At 40.7% G+C, this 23,596-nt stretch overlaps 1 protein-coding gene across 2 annotated transcripts in view; it reads right to left on the reverse strand.

The window, feature by feature from the left end:
* Positions 1 to 15,361, reverse strand: part of NGF (nerve growth factor) — a 53,687-nt gene extending 38,326 nt beyond the window's left edge. The window contains exon 1 of one of the 2 annotated variants that reach the window (XM_053393597.1): positions 14,834 to 15,361. The gene's annotated coding sequence lies outside the window, so the exon portion shown is untranslated. The remainder of the gene's footprint in view (positions 1 to 14,833) is intronic. The other variant, XM_053393599.1, reaches the window with a different exon arrangement.
* Positions 15,362 to 23,596: the final 8,235 nt, after the last annotated feature.

The raw sequence follows: 23,596 nt of genomic DNA on the forward strand, positions 1-23,596 counted from the left end.
TTGGCACTATACTGGCTTACACGCAATACTACTCACATAACTTTAGCACACATCATCTCTACATCCTGCTATCAAATGTTGTAAATTAGACATGATGTCAGTAGGGACTGCATTATTTCTTTTTATTAGAGCTGCCATCATATTTTTTTTCTGGCCCCATGTCAATGCCTTTAAATTGCTAAGTGATGCTTTTCCCACCTCTTAACTCCATGCCAGCAAAAGCTTCACCAGGTACATTTCTAGGTATCATGTGGCTGCTAAAACAAAAACAAAAACTACAACTGTGCCTTTAAGTGCCAGCCTTACGTGTCACAGACACTTCAGGAGAAACACGAGCAATCTATCCAGTCCTATCCAAACCGAATATTTTTATCCAATGTGGCACACTCCTGGAGTTTACAGGAAGCCAGTTCCTTCTTTGAATGTGTTTTAGTGCACTGGTTTCTTTATTAACCCTGAAGAACCTCTTTCTTCTGAGTTGTTTGTATTTTTCAACTGGCTTCTCCCTGCTGGGCAATAATTTTGCATTTGTTGAAAATCCAATACAAACATACTCCGCCCCCCCCGACCCCACAACGGAAGAGAACAGCGCCCAAAAATGTTATAAATGAGCCACTGAGTCTTAATTCAGTTTGCTTTGGAAAGTGGCTTTTGTCTGGTTGGAGCACAATAAATTTTCAGGGCTGTGCATTTCCTGACATGTTAACTTCTAACTTGTCGGAGCAATAGCTCATAAATTAAACAGCAATGATATGAGGCAAACAGGATGATTGGAGCAACATAATATTATGACACTATTTCCTGCCTTCCCATCAATGGAAGAATAACCTTATTGCTAAAATTGGATAAACAAGCCAAACTGATGTGAAGTTTGTAATATACTTTAGTTCTGTGCAGCTGTTTCGCCCCCCCTTTAACTAGTAGATGCTACATTGGACCCTCAAGACAGATCAAGATTGTGGTGTGTGTGTGAGTGAGTGAGAAGGCTTTAACCCTTTGCCTTCACCACAGTCCCCCTGCAACCCCCATCCCATGCCTGCTACTCACAATGGGAATCAATTGGAACTTTTCTTCCATTACAAATAGGAGGTAAAGCAGTCAATTCCAATCAGAACTACAACAAGAGCAGAGAACCAAAGTGCACCATGCTATTTCGCAGTCCCACTGTGCTGGCTACTAGTTGAAGAAAAAACAGCTGTGCACAACCAAACTGCATTACCATGTCTAGTTTTGCCCTAAGATAACTTGCATTGATGGAATGCCATTAATTCAATGGGACTGCAACAGCATAAATAGGGGCTGAGAATCACCATCTCTGTAATTTATATCACTGTAAGAAGATCATGCTGCATGACTTTCTCTGCACAAAAGTTACTTAATTACATCGCTGAAAGAGTGTCAAGGCAAGAGGTACATTATAGGAAAGATACTGAAAGTTAGAAGATTTGCTTGGGTTAGGACTTTGGTAAACCACAAATTCCCAAATGTTAAATTAGGACTGCAAGAATGACAGGGATGAATATGGGAGGCAATATATACAAGTAGAACAAAAATCAAAGGGGAGATAAGCTTTCCAGATGGAACAGACAGCGGAGTTCCTCTCAAATAGATAACATTATCTTGATTTGTCTCCTTGCTAAAACATTTTACTGGTGTAATGTATATTCTGCCTAAATGTGAACAATTAGAGATTCAACTAGCGATATACTTTGGCAATGCTGCCAAGCAGTCATACATGTTACTTAACATTTTAATTGTCTAAAGTCACATTTTTGCCTTACGGTACTGAGACCACACATATGGAAATAATTTGGCTAGTAGTTACCAAACCCTCTGGTTCACAGGCAGTCCTGATGCAAGGCATTCTGCCCCACTGACCTGAATAGAGAGTGATCCTGACTTTTTATATTTATTAAAATGGCTTTGTCATTCACAGTATCATATTTCAAGGCAGATTTATTTTAAATGGATTCAATTACTATGGACTAGTGTACTAAAATAAACTGTCTGAGCCAACCATGACCTAATTTACACTTTTATAATTTGCTTAAAGTCTATAATCTATAAGACATATAACTTGAAATTTCTCGGCATGGATTTTGCTTGTCCGATATTTACCAAATCTAGCTGAAGGAGAAGTTTCCCAAGTAACTGAAAAATATTTTCTGTCCTGTACTCATATGTGAAACTTTTTAAAATCGTTTCTGACAAGTTGTAACTTTAGTTCCCAAATATGTGCTGCATTATCTCTTGTTTTGAAGTAGGAGCCTCTGAATCCTAGAAGATATTGTTCCACACATGCTGGCCAGCCTTCCTCTTCTAAAGCTACACCTTTTTATCACTATGTCCAATCTTGAAAACTTGCACATGGCATTGCAAAGCTCAAGACTTTGCAACTGGGATTACAATAGCTTTTAATAAGTTAACTGTCTATTAATATGAAAACCCTATTACAAGTAGGTTCAACCGGAAATACAGTAATATTGAGTAGGATTGGGGAACCTACAGTGCAAATTGAATGTGAATGTTTTTTTTAAAAAAACTTTCTATGACTGCATTCATGCACAGTGGGAATGTTTACATCATGGGTAGGCAAACTAAGGCCCCCGGGGGCCAGGGCTGGCCCCATCGCCTTCTAAATCCGGCCTACGGGCTATCTGGGAATCAGCGTGTTTTTACATGAGTAGAATGTGTGCTTTTATTTAAAATGCATCTCTGGGTTATTTGTGGGGCATATGAATTTGTTTTTCCCCTTCAAAATATAGTCTGGCCCCCCACAAGGTCTGAGGGACTGTGGACTGGTCCCCTGCTGAAAAAGTTTGCTGACCCCTGGTTTACATCTTGCCTACATCAATGGAATCTAAGCAGCCCAATGTGCACAGAATTACAGTCTATGTTCTATTTTTTCTTTCATGCTTGAATACTATGTGTTTGTTGTCTTTGTTTTGTTTGTTTTCTGCATCAGGTAATAATGGGAAAGGACCAGTTTTCACGTTCTGCTTTCTTCTGCTTTTCTCAGCATTTGACTCCTTGAAAATTACCAGTGCAGAGGTACCTTGGGTTACAAGTGCTTCGGGTTACAAACTCTGCTAACCCGGTAGTACCACCTCGGGTTGAGAACTTTGCCCCAGGATGAGAATGGAAATTGCATGGCGGTGGTGTAGCGGCAGCGGGAGGCCCCATTAGCAAAAGCATGCCTCAGGTTAAGAACAGTTTTGGGTTAAGAATGGACCTCTAGAAAGAATTAAGTTCGTAACCTGGGGTACCACTGTAAATGTTTTTTTTAGTTTTACTTTATATTTATTTGGATTTGGTCTGGGGTTTTTTGAAAGTAAAATAACAGAAACTGAGTTTGGCACTTCTGGACCCAAGCAGAAAATGAATAAGGTATCAAACCAAGCTACATTAGCCTTTGTATGAAAATAAGCTTTTGATGGAAAGGAACTGGAATGGGACTCCATCCACTTTAAAGTCCTCAAATGCATATCCTTCAATGACAAATGGTAACCTTACTTTAGAGTCCAAGTATGCCATCCTGCTCTGAAGTAATGGTGCACATAAACCAGCACAGGGGACCCAGTGTTGACGCAGGAGAACAATCTGAGACCCAATGTAGATATAGCTACCCAAAGCACTCATGCAAAGCCCCATTAAATATGCAATAAAAGTGGCTTTTAGAGGGTGAGGCAGAATGGAGAGGACTGTGGAGAAGAAGAGCCTTGCATGACATTCAGAGTTGTCAGTGCCATTCCTAGGATGGTGGAGGCATGGGTTTACAAAACCTTTTGTAATAAAGCAGGGGTGGGGAATCTGGGGCCCTATATGTTGCTGGACTTCAACTCCCATCATCCATGACTACTGCCCAAGGTGGCTGGAGTTGATGGGAAAGAAAGTCCCAAAAACATGTGGAGAGTCACATATCCCTCACCCCTTTAAAAAAGCAGGGTTAAGAGGGAAGCTTCAAGATTTTGCTGCTCTGTTAAAAAAAAGACTTGCACTTAAGTTACGGTACAGTAGTACACATGTTATAGCTTATTCCATAGCAGTAGATAATTGAGAATGCCTTCATCATTGGGGGTGGGGGGGTGGAATTTATCCATACATCTCACAGGGAACATAATTGCAGGTTTTCAGAACTTTATATTAACTGCAGTACCTGGAATTTTGAAAATATTTGACTTTTATTTCTACATCTCCTTCATTGGTGGTTTTTAAGCAGAGGTTGGCTGGCCATCTGTCATGGATGCTTTAGCTGGGATTCCTGCATTGCAGGGGGTTGGACTAGATGACCCTTGGGGTCCCTTCCAACTCTACAATTCTATCATTATCTGTCTCTGATCACCTGAGTGATTATATGGCTGATAGAGCCTACAGTATTTTGGGGGGGATGACAGATGCCCCTAATTTGATGCCTAAATCTAAATGGAATTCTCTTGAATGTCTGTTTACTTGAGTGCCAATATACAAGCATACTACCATTGATAGTGCACTTTCCTGCTTTGAAACATGCAACTTTCTTCCAAGGCCACATTCATCTGCACACACTCTTGGGTGCAGGGGAGAAGAGAAGCAGGACTGTGCTGTATAGGAAACAAGCCACACTATAAAAATGAGTGGAGTTGACATCTATTTAAAAAATGCCCCTTGAGACCCATGATTTCACAGTCTTTAGAAAAACTGTTAAATTAATGAGAGCCATAAAAACAAAACTCCAAGCCTTAATACTGTTTAGAATACAAAAAAAAAGGTCTTAGGTGGCAAGAAAAGCAGAGGTACATTTCACGTAACATGAAACTGGCAAAGCAATAATCCATCTCTTGTTGGAATACGAATTCCACTAATTTCCTCTGTGTGGTTCAAAGCTGTCAAATGGAGCCTAATCTTTTATTAGTTTCCCAAACAGTCACCACCCCACAGAGGAGCTAAATAAGCCTTAAGCATAGCAGCTTTGAAACTGGAACTTGCATAGCTATTCAAAAATAAAATAAATGACCCACTGCCAGGCTAAAAATTTTACAGTCATGTTTATTGCAGCTCAGTGTTAGAGGCAAGACCTGTGATTATATTTTTGACAACAGTTGTCACATTTAACCAAGACAGAGGAAAATCCCCCAAAGCACAGCCAAATAAATCACCATACCTGCTATTGGGTGAATTCCTGTAACTATGCCTGAACCTGCTCAGCTGAAAATCAGTACAGTCTCTGCTGCTTAAATATGCATCTTTCAACAAAACAATATAGCAGAGGGGAATTTGCTGATAGCTTAATACTACTGGTTTCAATGTGATATACATCCACAAGCTCCTACTTCTGACACAATCTGGGCATATTTATATCAAAGCAAGGAAACTACTACGGGCAAGAAGGGTTCCTTCAGAAAATGGGTGTCTCTTATACAAATCAGAACAAAAAGAGACACAAACCAGCACGTGTGCACACACAAACACAAAACAGAAGTGGATGAAGAGGGGTGGGAAACGAAATAAAGAATTTGAGGCTCTTGTCACTAAGAAAATTAAGAACAAGGATTTTAAAAAAATCTTTAAGTTCCTCAGAAGTAGAAAATCCAGCTGGGAGGAAGTCAGATGACAAGTGAACTAAAGATGTGCTAAATAAGTATGAAGAGATTGCAGACTAGTTGAATAAATTCTATGTGTATAACTACACTGAAGCTGTAGGACAAAAACCCAGGAAGTCTGAGAAACAGTGTGATGTGACAGTTGGACTGGGACCTGGAAGAGGGGGAGAACCTTGTACACCACCATGAGCTCATTGGAAAAAGGGTCTGGATTTGGCAACCCCACATTTTAAGTGGCCTAAACCTATTAAGAAAACTAAAAAACAACAACCAACACCTGAGATCCAACTTTTGGCAGCCATATGAGAAATCCAGGCATCCCATTGTGGGCTTCCTAGCTCTGCCCCGACTCCAACCAATTTGTTGCTTGCTTTTAGAGCTCCATAGCAACAGGGCTTGTCTTCTTCTCCATCAGTGGTGAACCACAGCTACAATACAACCTGCTATAGTTGTGGAGGAAAATGAGAGGAAGTAGGAGAATGGATCTGTTAAAGCAACAGGCACTACATCTGAAGTAGCACCTAGTAAACCAAGCTGGTATGGATACCTACTCATCACACCCCAATAATGTGCTGCCTTGTCTGTCAAGCCAGTGTGTTTAGGTCTCTTTCATATTTACTACCCATGAGGTCTTAAGCCCAAAAATAACTAAATTCAGTGAAAAAAAATTTTGGGAGGCACAATGGGTAATTTAAAGTAACTGTACACATACATTTTAGATTAAATTACATGTATGTGGTTAATCTGGGTTTCCTGAGCACATCTCTCTTCTCTGCCCCCTTCTGGTGCTAAACACACATACCAAGCATGCATCATACATACCAAGCAAACACACATACCAAGCATGTTAGGTTTTCAGATACAATTCTACAATCGTAGGGGTAGCAAAGCTGTATAGCTGAACACTGGGGTAAATAAAGACTCCAACAGTAGTTTCTGTTGGGTGTATGTTGCTTCATTAACATAATAACAACACTGTTTTCCACGCTGAGAAGCAATTATAACAGGAATCTCTCACATTTCCTCATAGTAGTAAAGGTGCCCTTACAACACAAACTGTGGCATGTGTGTTAAAACATACCACCATACACGCAATGCTTTGGCCTGCTTTACACCTGCAACGTTTGTTTAAAAAGAAAAACAATAGGTGTTGAAACAGGAGGAACATCCTCTCTTTTACCCCATTCCCTTCTCCTGAGTATAACTTAAATAGACATGGCCAATAATTTGCTGCAGTGGCCACAGTATGATAATGTGGCTTCCAACACATTATCCAATCAGTATCTCAAACAAATTCCTGTGAAACTGAGCATTTTTTACAAGCAGGTTTATGCTCATAGATTTGCTTTAAATTCCCTCTTATTAAATTAAGTGATCTTTCAATAGGGCATTGTTAATGAAAGCACGACATGTAAAAGGAGAGCTATTTTGGATCTTCATTATATATCTTTTTAAAGAGCCCATCAGGATGCTTTTGAAGGTTCATGCTCAAGAGTTTCCAGCAGTAGAAACTTCTCTAAAGCTTTATTGCAAATTACTTGGGCTTCAGGTTTGGGATCAACGTAGGTTTGCTACACAAAATGACTGTTATCATTTAGTGCTGCAGAAAGTGGTTTATGATTGCCCATGATTCTGCCTGTCATTAGCTAGAATACATTCTTCCCTCTGCACCCATTTAACCCAATCCCTCTCATCTTCCTTACCACTGCTCAAGGTAGATTCATCAGAGTAACTTGGAAAGTATAATCATATGTTGTTACTGTTCCCAGTAATGGAAAATTGGATTTTGATATGGCTACTTGCCAATAGACCTTCTTTTCTTTAAAGCCTGTAATACCATAAACCCAGAACCCTTGGAAAGAGAAGAAAAAGATGTTTCCTGGGAAGCAAATATTTCTCTCCTCTTCAAGATTCCAAAGTGTTCCTTAGAGTGAACACTGACACACAAGCTGATAAGCAATGCTGAAAAAAGGTCAGTTCGAACACAGATTCTGCCTGAATTTTAGAAACCCTGCTACTAAGACTTCTCTCAATTTATCAAAATGCCACGCACAGTATTCTGCCTGTCACACCGGAGCTGACTTGATCTAGTAGGTTTTTTTGGTTAGGTATGCTCACCATTTAACACATGATGAGAGGAAACACAGGTTATTTTCCCTTTGCAAGTTTTAGATCAAATGCTCCATAAAGTTAGGGGTGCCTGACTTTTAACCTGCTCCTGTGTCCTTAACAGCAAATGCAGAAGCAGTAGTTGAACTGGTAAAGCTTTTTCTCTCCTGTTTGATATCTGCATGTCAACCTGTTGTCAAAGGCACAAGAAGGAGTAAAAAGGGGACAGTTTTGCATATAGTTCTTAAGAGCCTTTCTGGCTGGACCTACTGGAAGATTTACAAGGAAAATAATTAAGTGTTCCATTGGCTTGCTACATTTGACCATGAGGCTCCCCTGCCGCAGAATGAATTGCAATTACTAGGATCCAAGAATTCGCATATGTCAGATTAATTAAGAGTGAAATAACCTATTGTACTTCCATTTTTGTTCTGCTGGTTTTTTATGTGCTTAAACTGTTTTCCAGTAATTTGATATAAATAACAAATTATAAAATCAATAGTATTCAGTTTCAAATATTTAGATACGCTATGCAGGACAGTTTAAATGTTTAAAATTCCTGGGAGCCAGCATCATTCTTTACCTAACAGGTAGAAATACCTGCCTGAAAAGGGTACAAGGAACTGACTCTGCACTTCATTACCTAATCTACTGTAAGTCTCATATACCATGATCAAGCCATCCCAGATCTGTGGGAAGGGTTACAAACATAAAGGGTTCTCTTCTAAAACAACATTATTACTAGATCAGAACTAGAATTACAAACTGAATCCCAAGCACAAGCACTTAGATCACTGCATTAGAGCGACAGATGTATTTCATCTTCCTTAGTTATGGAGGTTCTAGGCAGTCATAATCATCTCAGTTATGGATATCTGCAGAGAAATGCATGAAGTCTTAATAATGAAATGCTTATTCTCATAATAAACAAAAGCGGAGCGCATAAAATAGGGCTGGCTCACCCTTTTCAGCCCAAGGAACAAAGCCACACAGAGGAAGCGGAAGAGGAAGAGGAAGAGATATGCAGTGGTACCTTGGATTACACATGCTTCAGGTCACATACGCTTTAGGTTACAGACTCTGCTAACCCAGAAATAGTACCTCGGGTTAAGAACTTTGCTTCAGGATGAGAACAGAAATTGTGCTCCGGTGGTGTGGCGGCAGCAGGAGGCCCCATTAGCTAAAGTGGTGCTTCAGGTTAAGAACAGTTTCAGGTTAAGAACAGACCTCCAGAACGAATTAAGTACGTAACCAGAGGTACCACTGTATACACAATACCCTCCCCATTCCTTTGCTGATGTGTGGAGAGAATTTTTCCCCCATCATGGTGCTGGGTTGGGCACTGCAGGGCAGAGAGAAACCTTTCCACCAAGCCCAATGCTATGATGGAAGGAAGATTGCTCTTTACAGACCCATCTCAAAAAGGGCTATTATATTGCTATTGTGCTGCTGGGCGGGACAGAGATGAAATGCCCAGGGCTTCAATGGAGAAGAAAATCCCATCTACTCAGCCCAACTCTCATTCTTCTGCTGGCCTTATGACTGGTAAAACAGGCAACAGCAATGGTGCTGAACAAGTAGCTGGTGCTCTGGTAACAGAAAGAAACCCTCTGATTTGCTCCACTCTTTCCCTGGGACAGCTTAGGAACCATCAGAACATTCATTTCTGTTTCTGTGGATTTGAACCCCTGTGTCTGATAATAATAATAATAATAATAATAATAATAATAATAATAATAATAATAATTTATTTATACTCTGTCCATCTGGCTGGCTTTCCCCAGCCACTCTGGGTGGCTTCCAACAGAATATTAAAAACATGATAAAACATCAAACATTAAAAACAGGGCTGCCTTCAGATGTCTTCTAAAACTCAGATAGCTGTTTATATTATTATTAGTAGCGGGCACCACTACTGAGAAGGCCTACTGCCTGGTTCCCTGTAAACTCACTTCTCGCAGGGGGGGAACCACCAGAGGGCCCTTGGAGCTGGACCTCCTAGGCCCTAGTACAACACTACAACCACAACACCACATTGGTTGACTTTAGGAGAATATTAGGAAAAACATCTTGAAGGTGAAAGCCATTACAAATGGAAATAATTAGGCAGAGGATTGGTAGGGACAGCCATCTAGTGAGAATGTTCTAGGTCTGCATTTCCTGCAGCAGGACAGGGGTTACAAGGTTCCATCCAATTCTAGACATATATAATTCAATTTAAAAAGTGATGTAAAATCCTCCTTCCAGTCATATTGATGAACATTTAGTAATTCAGCTTGAGTCTGACACGATTTTAAAAGTACATGGAATATAGCTTTACCCCACATTTTAATAAACTCATAGGAGCCACAAACTCTTGCATAAGCCAGTGAGCTTTGAGCTGTTGAATATGTACTTCAGTTCTACTCTAGCTTTAATCGCTTACAAATCTTTTAAATGTCTCTGTATGGAGCATAAACCAAAGATTGTAATAACAAGAAAAAGAAGCTGTTCTATTAATATTAGCTGCCTTTAAATTAATTACATCTGTAATTTTCGGTAATGAGGATAACTGCAAAGGCAAAGAATATTTTTAGGACACTGTGGCTCAGTTGAATTGAATCCATAACGAGAAGAAGGAAATAGAAGTTTGTTTGCATTAAGCAAAGGGATTCTGCTTAGCTGAATAAAGCACTACTGGGTCACTGCCACCAGAGCTATACGTGTTATGTTATGGATGTTTGTATGTGACGCCAATAAAAGTTTTGATGATGATGAAGCAAAGGGAATATTGCAATTATAAAAGATGCCTCTCCAATTTGGTCCAGGAGGAAGTATTGCTGGTTCTTCTTGAAGTTGTGTTAATTCCTGCATTGTACAGGGTTGGACCAGATGACTGAGGTGTATGAATGCACTTTAGAAGATACCACAGAAGAGTGAACAAATCTGGACTAGGGCTGTTAACTCTAGATAGATAGAAATGTGATGGTTCAATATTCTGGTGGCAGTGGTTGCAGGAAATACGTCCTTCCAGCTTCATCTTACATAATAACTGTCCCTTTCTCTCTGATAAACCAGACCTGGTCTCAGTCATTCACCTTCAGATCAGACCACTTTAATGTTCACTATGTGGGGCTGAACTTGAAGACAATCTGGAAGTTTCAGATTTCAGCAACCAGAAGCTTGGACAGGAGCCAGTCAATCAGTTCATATTACACAGATCTTGTACCAGCTTAACTGATCTTGTTTCCAGGCTTAATGCAAGGAGCTGGTTTTGACCTCTGAAACCCCAAATGGCCTGGGGCCAGTATTCCTCAAGAATCTCTACAATCCCCCCTACATTTCTGAGACATTTAGTTCAGCAGCCAAGAACTGGCACCCTCTCCCATGAGAGGTTCGTACCACGCTTTTAAATGGGGGGGGGGTGAAGAATGCATAATTTCAGCAGTCTTTTTGCAGATTATCATTCTATTCTGCTATACTGGGGCAGATGGGGCTCATCAACCTGGGAAGGTAGCTTACCTAGGAGAATGAAAACTCTGATCCTAAGCCTCCACTGCCTTGTGGGATATATTTAAGAGAAGGAAAGGCTAAAAAATAAACCCTACACAAACTTGGAGTGCAGTCTCTAAGATAGGGCCTCGTACACCTCCTACCGGCAACTCCTGCAGCCAAGCCCAGGACCTCCATACACACTGCTGAGGCCTGAAGAGGTCACTTCAGGGCTCCTAATGCACACTCCATTGTCTCTCAAGACGGACAGATGCCAACAACAAACTGCTACTGCCTTTTTACTTTTTTAGGCTGCAGTCTTATTCACTCTGACCTGGAAACTCAATGGGAATTAATTTTGAAGTGACTTATACAGGATAGGATGTTTTAGAGATTGCCATGGGATTTACTGATATTTGTGTTGTTATTTTGCTTTCTCCTTTTGTCTCAAAGGGGCTGCATTTTGATCTCTTTGCTGATTCCAACTGGAAGACACAATTATAGCAAATGGGAACTCACTGAATTATCATTATTGTATCTATTAGTCTACTTAAAATGTATCCAACTGACTTAACAAGATAAAGCAGATAAAATATTTCCTTAGGTACTTTTACATTCATTTACACCTCTCTACATTTTTATCATCTACTTCTAGTTTAACACTTCAGTATTGGGGAATCTGCCATTTGAACAAACTCTCTGAGTGCTTTCAATATTTAAAACAGCACCATTTGGCTATTTTCTGTTATCCAGAAGCTGATTTTCCAAGCACAGTAGCTATTATCAAGTCCAGATCTCAAGATTCTGAGCCAACATTGAATTATTGCCTTGGTAGACAAAAACTAATTTTGATGTATAGATGTGTGTGCGTATTGCAGTTGTTGTTTTATATAAAGACCTCTGCATTCTCATGTTCTTTACTACAAAGTTTTTGCTATCATTTACAGTCTTATGGGTGGTCTACTATTTCCACTAATGTTAATGCTAGAAGACCAAAGCAGGGTTAAATTAGGCAAGCACCATTAACTCCAAGACAGCTGCATGTGTACGCACGAGTAAGTTCTCTCTCATCTACCTGTAACTCAACTGTATATCTATCTCTTTTGTCTTCTGGTAATCATACAAAGGCCAAGAGAAAGAAAAAAACCAAAAAAAGCAGAGAATCTCCCCCCTGCTTCTATAGGTGAATTAATTCCAGACCATGGATTGCTTAATGTTTAACCAATAACAAAGTAAACTATTTCCATCTGAAATGCCAGATATTCATGTGGAACAGTCTTCCCCCTGAAATTTTGTTATATTATTAAAACTACTCCTTCACCTCGAAAACAGACAGGGTTTCTGGCAAGCAACATAAACCAAAAAAATGGAATCTATATGTGTAATCTAGCTCACAAAACAGTACAAAACTGAAGAACACATGTGGAGAGGTGGTAGAATAGGGATTTTTTTTTACAACTTTATCCTATGTATGCTTACTTAGAAGCAAATTCCATTAATGTCATTACAACTGTGTAAGTGAACTTCATGGTTTTATTAGCCAACCTACTTTAATGCATGTTATTAAATCAATCAGGAACAATTTATGTTTATCAGATGGCTGAATTCAGCACATATTTGTTAGATGGGAATTGCCAGCAGAGGTCACCATTGCTTTAAATGGCCATGATAAACAGTGACATTTTCAAAAACTGTAATGGATGGTCTGGGAGAGCTCCATCAGCCTGGCCTGGACTGACATTATGTGACAGAACTGAATTTTGTACTACTGTATTTCCATGCTTGTTACACTTTATGGTGTTTAAGCAAAAATGAAACAGTTTCATTTTCAACAGTTGAAACATGACCACAATACAAGCAGAATTAAATTGTTTAGTACAAATAATAAATACACCTTTAAACTGATGCTTAGAAAACAAACTACAGAGATCTGTACGTGAGTCTTGAAACAAACTTTTCCCCCTTTGAAATACATGCAAGTGACACAGAATTTTAATCTGTACAGAAGCAAAACAAATCTGCATCAACAAGTGGGATCTATTTCACCAACACAACTTCAGACTTCATAATATACCAGCTGAATTTTCCTTTGTATGTTGTACTGTAAAGGATAAGCACTTTCCATTCAGAAACAAGTTAGTTTTCTTGAACTGAAACTTTGACACTTTGAAGCAAGTTGAACAGACACAATCTCACAACTCTTTAGCTTTCTGCCCATTTTTAAAATGAGAAAACAGAGAACAATTAAAAGAAGAAGAGCAAGGTTGCTTCTGAGCAAAGTTGTGCTTACCTAATACTAGGAGAAAGTAATGAGCAACAGAAACTTCATGACTTCCTCTCCTAGCATCTTGTGAAACAGATTTTGTCCCTTAAGGGTGAGTTCTCTGCATTTCTCAAGTTGCTGAATTATCGTTATCCCAATTCCACATACTCCTTTGAAAGTGACTGTATCACTGAACAATGTCTCCAGATGTTTCAAAGATTGTTAAGCAATGATTCAGATACTTGATGTTAAGGTCCTGATCGTCTTTGGCTCAATATATGACTCATCCAACCCATTTGGCCGTTGGTCCTTATTATCTTTTTTTTGTCCTGTAGGCAAATGCCTGACTCCCCCCCACCCCCAATAATACAATTTCATGGACCATAATGACGTTCCTCGTTTTATAGCAGTACAGTGCCATGGAATTATTTAATGATGGAATGTCGATCAAACAATGAGAGCATCACTCGAACCAGGTAAGATAAAGTAAAGCTAACATGAGGTGTTCTAGACAGAATCTCTTCCTACAACTTAACCAAGTTCTGATGCATGTTTTCAGTTAAGCTAAGGTACAAGGCTACTTTATGCTGTACAAGAGAAAACCCACACCTAGCTTATACAAAGGATTTACAGTAATACACTGCGATGCTCACAAATTTCCAAGCTTGTGACAATTTGGGGAAAAACCAGCCGGCTGCAGGTTTCCCACCGGACAAGGCAATGCTCAAAAGTTAAAGGGTGGAAGAAACAGATCCACAAACTGTCCCAAGGAGCTACAAAAACAAAACAACCCCCTCCCGCTCATCTGCTCGCCTCTTTCCCCTTCTGCCTGGCATTCGCTTTCAGGGGTGGGGGGGGGAGCTTAATCACAAACCATAAATCAATGAGCACCGTCAGTTTCCATCCTGTCCCAGCAGGGAGTTTGTAGCTGGAGGGGAACTCAACCCTGTACGTGTCTGGGGGCTTTAAAAAGTGTAAAAACAGCGCGAGAGAACCACAGCCTTGGCCCTGATTTACACCAGAATGCCATAGGCATTTTTCCCCCCTGTGCGACCATACGCGGAACTAGGCGAAAACGGGCTACTCACGCCGTTTATGGATTTATTGATTTGATGAGGGACCCCTGCGCCCTCTAAGCCACGACTTTCGGACGGGGCTGCTGCTCCCCAGAGAAAGACGCGCCACTAATCTTCGCTCATCCCAGAGGCTGCTGGGCTTGCTTGGTCCAACCCCACGAGGGACCTTCCTCCCAAGGTGCCATTTCCAGTGACAGCCCCGGGACCGCAGCTCGCGGGCTTGGGAGTTGGCCCGCGTCCCCTGCGACCGGCCCCTCCCCGCCAGGGCAGCCCAGCAGCAACTTCTCCTCACGCGCCTGCTGCGTCCATTGGCCCAAGGCGGGCTGGCGACTCACCTCAGCGCTGCGACCGCGGGCAGGTGGAGAGAGGCCCCCCTAGGAGCTGCTGCTGCCGCCGCTGCTGCTGCTGCCGCCGCTATAGGCGCCGTCGCGCAGGCTCACGCACGGGATCCTCGAGCGCCTCGCTCCGTGGCCACTTTCCCAACGCACGCGAGCCATTCACTTCGCGCGCGCGCCGCAGCCTCATCCACGGCGCTCTCGCTCAACTCCGACCGAGCCGCCGCTGCTGTTGCGGCAACTGACTCACGAGAGACAGACTCGCCTGGGTCCTAGCGCCATAAAAAAAAGGCGCGGGAGCTGCACAGACTCGCCGCGCTTAGCCCAGAGACGCTGGGCGGGAAAGTCCCCTGAGGGGGCGCGGAGCGACTCCCGGGAAAGACGTCGCTCGCCCAGGCCGCCCGCGAGCTTTTTCCCGCCCTCGCGCTCGTCCGCCTTTGCTGGGCTCTCGAGAGGGACTCGCCGGCACGTGCGCGGCTCCTGTCTCCTGCGGGAGATGAATGGAAATGCAGGCGAGCGCCTCGGGAGGCCTGCTCGACTTCTGATTGGAGGAGGGCGGGCGGAGCGCCCCGCGAGGAACCTCCCACTCCGCGCAAAGGAAGGCGAACGTTCCAAGCCCCCTTGAGTCATCTGTTTGGGGGCGATTATCCAGTTTCGCGCCGGAATTATCTGGAATAATTAAAGTTGGCAGCTTTTTTTTTTTTTTTTTAGTTCTTCCTGGAGGTCCACTATAAAATACCTGCTCCGTAAGCAAGAAATCATCCCAGTTCCTGTCGAATTGAACTTTGAAAGAGCAGTAAAGTAGATTCATAAAAAGCAAGGTTTGGATTCATGAAGAATGCAGAGTAAACCCGATTCACAGGTAGATGAAAAGAAAACAAACCCCGCTGCAGATTAACTGAGTGTAAACTCCGGATTCTTGGTTCACGAATGATGAATCCTCTCCCACTCAAAGAAGATGCAACAGACCACCAAACTGCAAGCAGAAAGTTGTCAACTTTTGGAATGAAGGAATTCCATTTTGAGCCACCAACATCAGCCAATAGCCATAAGAATATAAGAACCGGATCAGGCCAATACCCATCTAATCGGGCATCCTGTCCTCACAGTGGCCAATCAAATCCTAATAGGAAGCCTGCAAGCCAGAGCTGACTCTCTCCCATTGAGATTTCCAGCAACTGGTATTCTGAAGCAGGCTGCCCCCAACATTGGAGACAGAGCATAGCCATCAAGGCAAATACCTTCTCCTCCATGAATTTGCCCGTTCTTCTTTTAAAGCCATCCAAGTTGCTGGCTATCCCTGCCTCCTGGGTGGGTGAGATCCATAGTCTGGCAATACACTGTGTGAAGAATTGCTTTCTTTTGTGTGCCCTGAATCTTCCAACATTCAGCTTCTACAAGTTCTAGTGTTAGGAGAGAGCAAGAGAAAAACTTGCCTCTGTCTGCTTTCTCCTACCATACATCATTTTCTACACTCCTTTCATGTTGCTGCTCACATTTTCTCTATATTAAAAGGCCAACCAAGGTTTTAACCTCTCCTCACAGGGGAGCTGCTCAATCCCCTGGATCATTTTGGTTGCCTTTCCCCCCCTGAATGTACAACATCCTTTTTTAAGGTGAAGCAACCGTAACTGAACATAATAACAAGTTTGCTAAAATAAAATTGGGAATCTTATATTAAAAAGTGAATACAGAGCCAATTAACTGTTCACAAATTGCTAACTGCACTTTAACTAGCCACATGCAAACTGCAAATTCTGAACCGGATGCTGGGCTAAATGGACCTCTGATTTGATCTGGCAAGGTTCTTCTTCTGTATATGTACAACTTTCAAAATGTTGAGTATGAAATTCAATCCCCTGCTTTTGCACCAGCATAAGCAGAGCTCATGCCACAATAAACCAATTCGTTCCCAAGGTGTCGCCTCATACTTGGTGCTCCCAAATAACATGCATGTTTGCGTAATAGCAAATTGCATAATTTATCGATAACAAAGCAATAAATCATTCCTTCAGACTCTGAATATAAATACGCAGTTTAGACACATTATACAACTCATATTTGTTTCATCTCTTTGCTGGCAACAAAGATGGATAAGGTCTCTGAAAGGGATGTAAGCATAGCTGTCAACTTTTCCCTTTTCTTGCGAGGAATCCTATTCGGAATAAGGGAATTTCCCTTTTAAAAAGGGAAACGTTGACAGCTATGGATGTAAGCCTGAAACTAACAACATACCTTGTGCAGAGATGGCTGCCTGCTTCACACTTCCATAGAACATAATGGCTATCCCAGCACAGCTGCAGTATTTTTTACTTCCATGTGGCCAGGGATGCATGTGGCTGTGGTGATGTCTTCATTTGTCTTCTTGAATGATTTCATTGTAAGCACCATTCCAGTGCATTTGGCTCCCAGTATGACAAAACACTGCTGCTAGTCTGAAACACATGGGAAGTCAAATTCAGGTGGTATGAGAGTTGCATGGAACCTGAAGTGCATGGCTGTACCAATCGTGCTGCAGACTATGTAATAGAAACATTGAACTGGCTCTTTTTTCTTAAGACACAGCTCCAAAATACTCAATTTTACAATATCCTTCGATGGCAACCTTACTGAAAATAAAAGAATAATGTGCTGTGGGAACTGTCTATGATTTAAAAAATAATAATGATAAATGATAACAGGCAACACCTAAACTAACCATGAGAAAGTCCTGTTCAGAAACACAGCATACCTGTAACTTAGGCCCTCTTACTTGAGAATATACTGGCCTCAGCTTCTGATGCCAAGTTCAGATGTGTAAAATGATGCAACATACATTCCATCCAGCAGAGGGAAGTGTGGTGAGATGAGTATCATATCTTTTAACTCTAGGAAGACTGAAGATTGATGGGGGGAAAGTTTGGTGTGCTGAAAATGTATCAGAATCCTTGGAAATTAGGGGTGTAGTATGCAAACTCTAGCAATCCTCTACAGTTATGGTTTGGGTAAGCAGGTAGGCAGCAGTTATGGGGCAGTGAGTTTTATTTTAAACTCCTGCACCTGGAATGCTTGTGTACTATATATGTCATGACTAGAAAGCGCCACCTAGTTCTGCTTTTTATATTCTAATTTTAAACACACATGCAAACTGATTAAATGGTCAAAATTCCAGACTTGGCTTATATTTTGACTGTATTTTTTCTTATTCTTTTTACTGTCAATTCACTGGTACGGTGCAAATTTCAGCACATGCATTTCAGTTTCTTTGGAAAAGAGCAAAGCACCTGCCTAACCGCACTGCTGAAATCAATGGGACTGAAATGTTATATAGAAAGAAATTATTTTGGAAATATGCTTTATGACACACTGGGATCCGTTCTAGACCCTGTTATGCTGAACACACTGTGAAGCAGTAATTCTGATTGCTTTGTCTTTCTGATTATTGTGGTTTATGTTTTAATTGCCTTATTGTTCTTACTGTGAGACAAACAGTGCACGCAATCCACCTGCCTTTTCACAGAATAATAATAATAATAATAATAATAATAATAATAATAATAATAATTTATTATTTATTCCCCAGCCACTCTGGGCAGCTTCCAACAAAACAGTAAAATACAATAACCTATTAAACATTAAAAGCTTTCCGAAACAGGGCTGCCTTTAGATGTCTTCTAAAAGTTTGGTAGTTATTTTTCTCTTTGACATCTGGTGGGAGGGCATTCCACAGGGCGAAGAACCACTTGGGAGATGTTTTATATCTTTCACCTCCCATTTCTCCTCCTCACTCCCAGACCAGGAGGTGTCTGGAGTTGTGGAGGGGAGAGTAGTACTCTTAGCAAGGCCCAGCAGAGCAAGACAGGGACCCAATCTGCACTTTCCTTTCATCTTTTCTTAGTGTGGACTTAGTGCAGTTGAATTGGATAGGCAATGTGAATAGGCCAGGTCCTGTGGCTAGGCAAAAAACTTAACCAACTCAACAGAGTTCAAATTAAAACAACAAATCAATTATCCAACATTCATAACTACAGCTTGACATTTATTACCATTCACTAGAGTTAATAGGAACTCCACCATGCAGGACTGATAAGTGGACTTGCAGAGAAATGTAAGAAGGAAGTTTGTTCTAAAAGCCTGATCACTGATTCTTCAAGCACACCCAGCAAGTTCTTCACTTTACATTGATTTCCTCTAATATTATGTTGATTTCCTCTTTGCCTAATTTTGATTTTAGATGGTCTAAAATTCTGATTGGGAAAGTAATTATTTGATGCTTGTGTTTGCTCTTGTTAACTTGACAAATCATCCAAGCCTATATTATGCTCACTCCGAGATGCTCTTTATTCAGCTGCATAAATAGAACTGAATATTAAATGTAAATAACTACATATTTTTTGGATTTTATGTGTTGTAGCCCATGTTCAACCTATCCAATGTTCAACCTACAAGCATGCCTTTTATACTGGGCACCAACTTCTGAGAAGTCTTTACTTCAGGGTCTCTCTGGGGACTGAAAGGAGGGATATAAATATTTCAATATGTAGGTATGCCACTCTTTACTATATCAGCACTTGTCCGCCATTACACTGAAAACCAAGTTTACATTCACAAGCAAAGCTAGGCCTTCCCACACTTCTCCTGTTGTTCAATTCAAAATCCTTTATTAGGCATATCACACCTCACATTAACAAACAAACATCATATACAGACTGTATAAAATACGGGCTCAGCGAACACAATTTATCCCAGTCCTATTCTTAACTCCAAAAAATAAATCAATGTACATAAATAATATAATACAACTGGTTTGATAAAGATTGCATTAACTATAAGAAAGAACTTAGAACTTGTCTAAAAGAAGCCTATATTACCAACTCTCAAGGTCTCTGGAAGACTTATTTTGAAATGAAAAAAGCTTTTAAGAACATGCTCCTGGAAAAAAAATCTGAGTTCGCACTAGCCAAATGGTCTAAAATTGTTACTGCATTAGAAATTAAAGATACCAAAACTTTTTGGTCACTTCTCTCAATAAAAGATATCATTGATTTCCCTAATATAAGCGATGAGGCTTGGATTTCACATTTTACTGCCGTTTTTTATGATCACCAAGTTTGTAAAAAGGAAAATTTTAAATTTTCTCTGGCAAAAACCACACAATTTCAAATTACTGTTGAGGAGATGAAAAGGATAATCTTTTCGTTTAAGCAAGGGAAATCACCTGGTATGGATGGCATTCCAATAGACCTGTTGAGATTAGATGTAGAATGGTGGGCCAATAAACTTGTACCGCTTTTTAATTCTATCTATCACTCAGCTCTTGTACCTAAGTCGTGGAACAACTCAATAGTGGTACCAATCTTTAAAAAAGGTGATAGGAATTGCCAAGAGAACTACAGGCCTATAAGTTTGTTACCATGCATAAGTAAAATCTATGCCAAATCTCTGCTTATTAAATTGGAAGAATGGATGCTGACAAAAGGTCTACCTGGTAAAGAGCAGGCTGGTTTTAAGGCAGGCTCGTCAACTCTTGACCAGTGTCTAGTGTTAAGTCATCTTGTGGATAAATATGTCATGAGAAATAAACGAAAACTCTTTGTGGCATTTGTGGATTTAAAAAGTGCCTTTGATTCGGTCGACCGCAATAAACTATGGACTAAACTAGAACACCTTGGTATCGACCCATATCTACTTACACTGATTCAAAGTTTACATTCTAATAACCAAATATATGTTAAAGTATCAAAAGATGGTAGACTTGCAGGTCCTATTCTGAATAATCGAGGAGTTAGGCAAGGCTGTATCTTGGCCCCTACCCTATTTAATTTATTTCTATCTGACCTACCATTATTTCTTCAAAACGCAACCACTCATACTCCTTATTTAAACAATAGCCCACTCTTTTTATTACTTTATGCAGATGATGCTGTAATTATTATTTCTCCTGTTGTTGTTGTTGCTGCTGCTGTGGCTAGAGGGGGGAGGATGACTTTCTTCTCTCCCCCCCCCCCACTGCTTTGACTGAGAGAAGGAAGCCCGGGGGATGAGAGCTGTGAGGGGAAGGGGTTGGGGGGATCAGTAAAGGGAGGGGGAGGGAGTTTGGCCAGTTGCAAAGGGAGGGCAGTTGGCAACAGAGTTGGGAGTTTGGCAGGGGTTGATTAGCCCTATGTTAAGTAACATTCAGCGCCCCATCGTTTCCTATTTTAGTAGATACTAAATTCAAACATTCATCACATTTAAGAAAAACAAAACTTGCAACAGTGATTTATTTCATTATTAAATTTATATCCCACTTGAATAGGATGGCAGAAAATATACATTGATCACAAGATTGTTAAGGCTGTTGCACACATTGCAAAGCAAAAAGCCCAAGTTTGCCACCGTGAGGATACTTGAGACAGAGCTGGCTCTCCGATGTCAGAGTCTGCAGATAATGTGTGTTTCCATTCCAAACATGTGTTTGCCTCTTCTGCATTCTACATTTTAAGATGGACACTTCCCAAATGTAACAAATTAAATGACCCTACGATAGAGTACCTCAGTGATCTTCTAAGCAATTCAGCTTTAGGTATCTACTAGCTTGTAAATGAATGAGAGGAATGGAGTATTTGCCTGTTTTGCCAGCTTTGTGCAGCTGAGCAAGGCTGTACTCAATACTGCTGCTAAGTAGAGAAATGCTAATATAATCTTCTGATTAACATCTTGTATCAATTTGCTCATGGCTGCAATGTACATTGATTAATGTACATTGATAAATGAAACAATTGAAACAAGACTACTATAGGAAAATGTATTATTAAGGCATTCTAAAACAATATAAGAAAAGTCACTTCACATTTTAAAAGAAGAGGTAGACAGGGGCTTTCTGGAATGGCGAGTCAAAGGCTCATATGTACCAGACTTGCTATGGTGAGGTTTCCAGTGGAAGACTCCTGAGTGAATATAATTCATGAAGATTGGGACAAATAATAATAATAATAATAATAATAATAATAATAATAATAATAATAAAGAATGGAGAAAGGAAAAGCTCTCCTCCACAACAAAACAAAACAAAACAAAACAGTTTTAGTTCCTTGTGTTTCCCTAATATAAAATCCTTTCATTTCTTACCTTTTCCCACACTATGATTGATTCTTTTTGGTAACACCTCTGAATAAATTTACTCCCTATTAAAATTAAGCTTTCTTTAATTTATGGCTTGCACCAGGATTCTGTGCCTTCATTGTTCTCCTTTTCATTGCAACTCAGTTTTCCTTATCAAATGTAAGCCATAAATTCCTAAACCTGGAAGAACTTTGAAATCACCTTTTTTCTAGCTAAGATCATACATTACATTTGCAAATAATTATCTCATCCACGAATCCCTTTGGTGAACTGTCAGCCATCCAAGCACTCATCTTCAAAGGACTCATCACTGTGTTTATCTCAAAATTTGTATGGTGGGGAAAAATGATCTGTGTATTCAGGGATGATTAGTTGCTATCTTTTCTGCTCCTCCAGCCTTGGCATATACCGTAGTCATCATGACTTCCAAAAGCAAACTATGGTTCATACAATCTGTGGATCTGCTCCTTCTGTGCAGCCCTCCACACCAAGAACCCAGAAAATAAGTCCAAAGAGGACCTAGTTAACAGTGAGTATTAACTTTCACATTGCAGATAAATGGGTCATAGAGTCCACCTAATTAGATTGCTATATAATGCTGTCTCCTGTTTCTGCCATATGAATCTACACTGTAATCAGTATGTGCATGTTGAACTGGGGCACAATCAGAAAATCGATTCCCCACTTGATTTCCTCTATAATAGATTGCAATCCAGACAAGGCCATGGTGGGAATACCCAAAGGTCATTGTAGGAATACCCAGTATGGATGAACCAGACACCTCGATTTGGACTGTAATGAAGTGTAGAGTACAGATGTACCAGTTGTTATTGCCCATAGGATAATATATCTCCCATAAAGGACTTCAATTGAATCAATGTTATAACGGGTGTCATTTGTATTTATGGGGATCATAAAGAAAAGCGACAGATATTAATAGTATTCAAGATGAATTGTGTCAGGGGTGGGCTTGGCTGCTCTTAATTGGAATGTCTCGAAATAATTAGCAGGCAAAGTATCCACTGACCCGGAGGTAAGGTAATTGTACTTCCGAAATATACAAAAGGCCTGGAGCCCTATAGGTCCTTGTCAGCAACAATAGTTTATCACTCAGCTGCTGGCTATTAGCAAGTTGTTGCCAGCTCAGAGTAGAGTACATAATCTATTTAAAACATGAGCCCTGCTGTGAAACTGGAAACAAAGCAGCATGATGCTGGCAAGGAGAGACAGATGACCCCGTGATTTCACTGTTTGATTATATTTCAAAGTGGCTGTTACATCCCAGGGGCAGTCAAGGTGTTTAAATACAGGGTATGTAACCATCTGAAGATAGGATCATCTGGGCTAAAAATTGAGCATTTTAAAACTTCCTGTCCATGATTTAGACCACTGTTCATCTCCTGTCCCATAACCTATTTTCTCACTTCAGGCATTGGTGTAGGTTGTAGGGGTCCCAGGCCCTGAATGATAATTATTTGAAAGCAAAATAGCCACAGTGACCAATTTAACAAGGCAGAATTGGTGATAAGACATTTGCTGGCTAAGGTAAAGGTAAAGGTAAAGGTACCCCTGCCCGTACGGGCCAGTCTTGACAGACTCTAGGGTTGTGCGCTCATCTCACTCTATAGGCCGGGAGCCAGCGCTGTCCGCAGACACTTCCGGGTCACGTGGCCAGCGTGA

This window comes from Podarcis raffonei, chromosome 6 (genome assembly GCF_027172205.1).
Source record: "Podarcis raffonei isolate rPodRaf1 chromosome 6, rPodRaf1.pri, whole genome shotgun sequence".
NCBI lineage: Eukaryota > Metazoa > Chordata > Lepidosauria > Squamata > Lacertidae > Podarcis > Podarcis raffonei.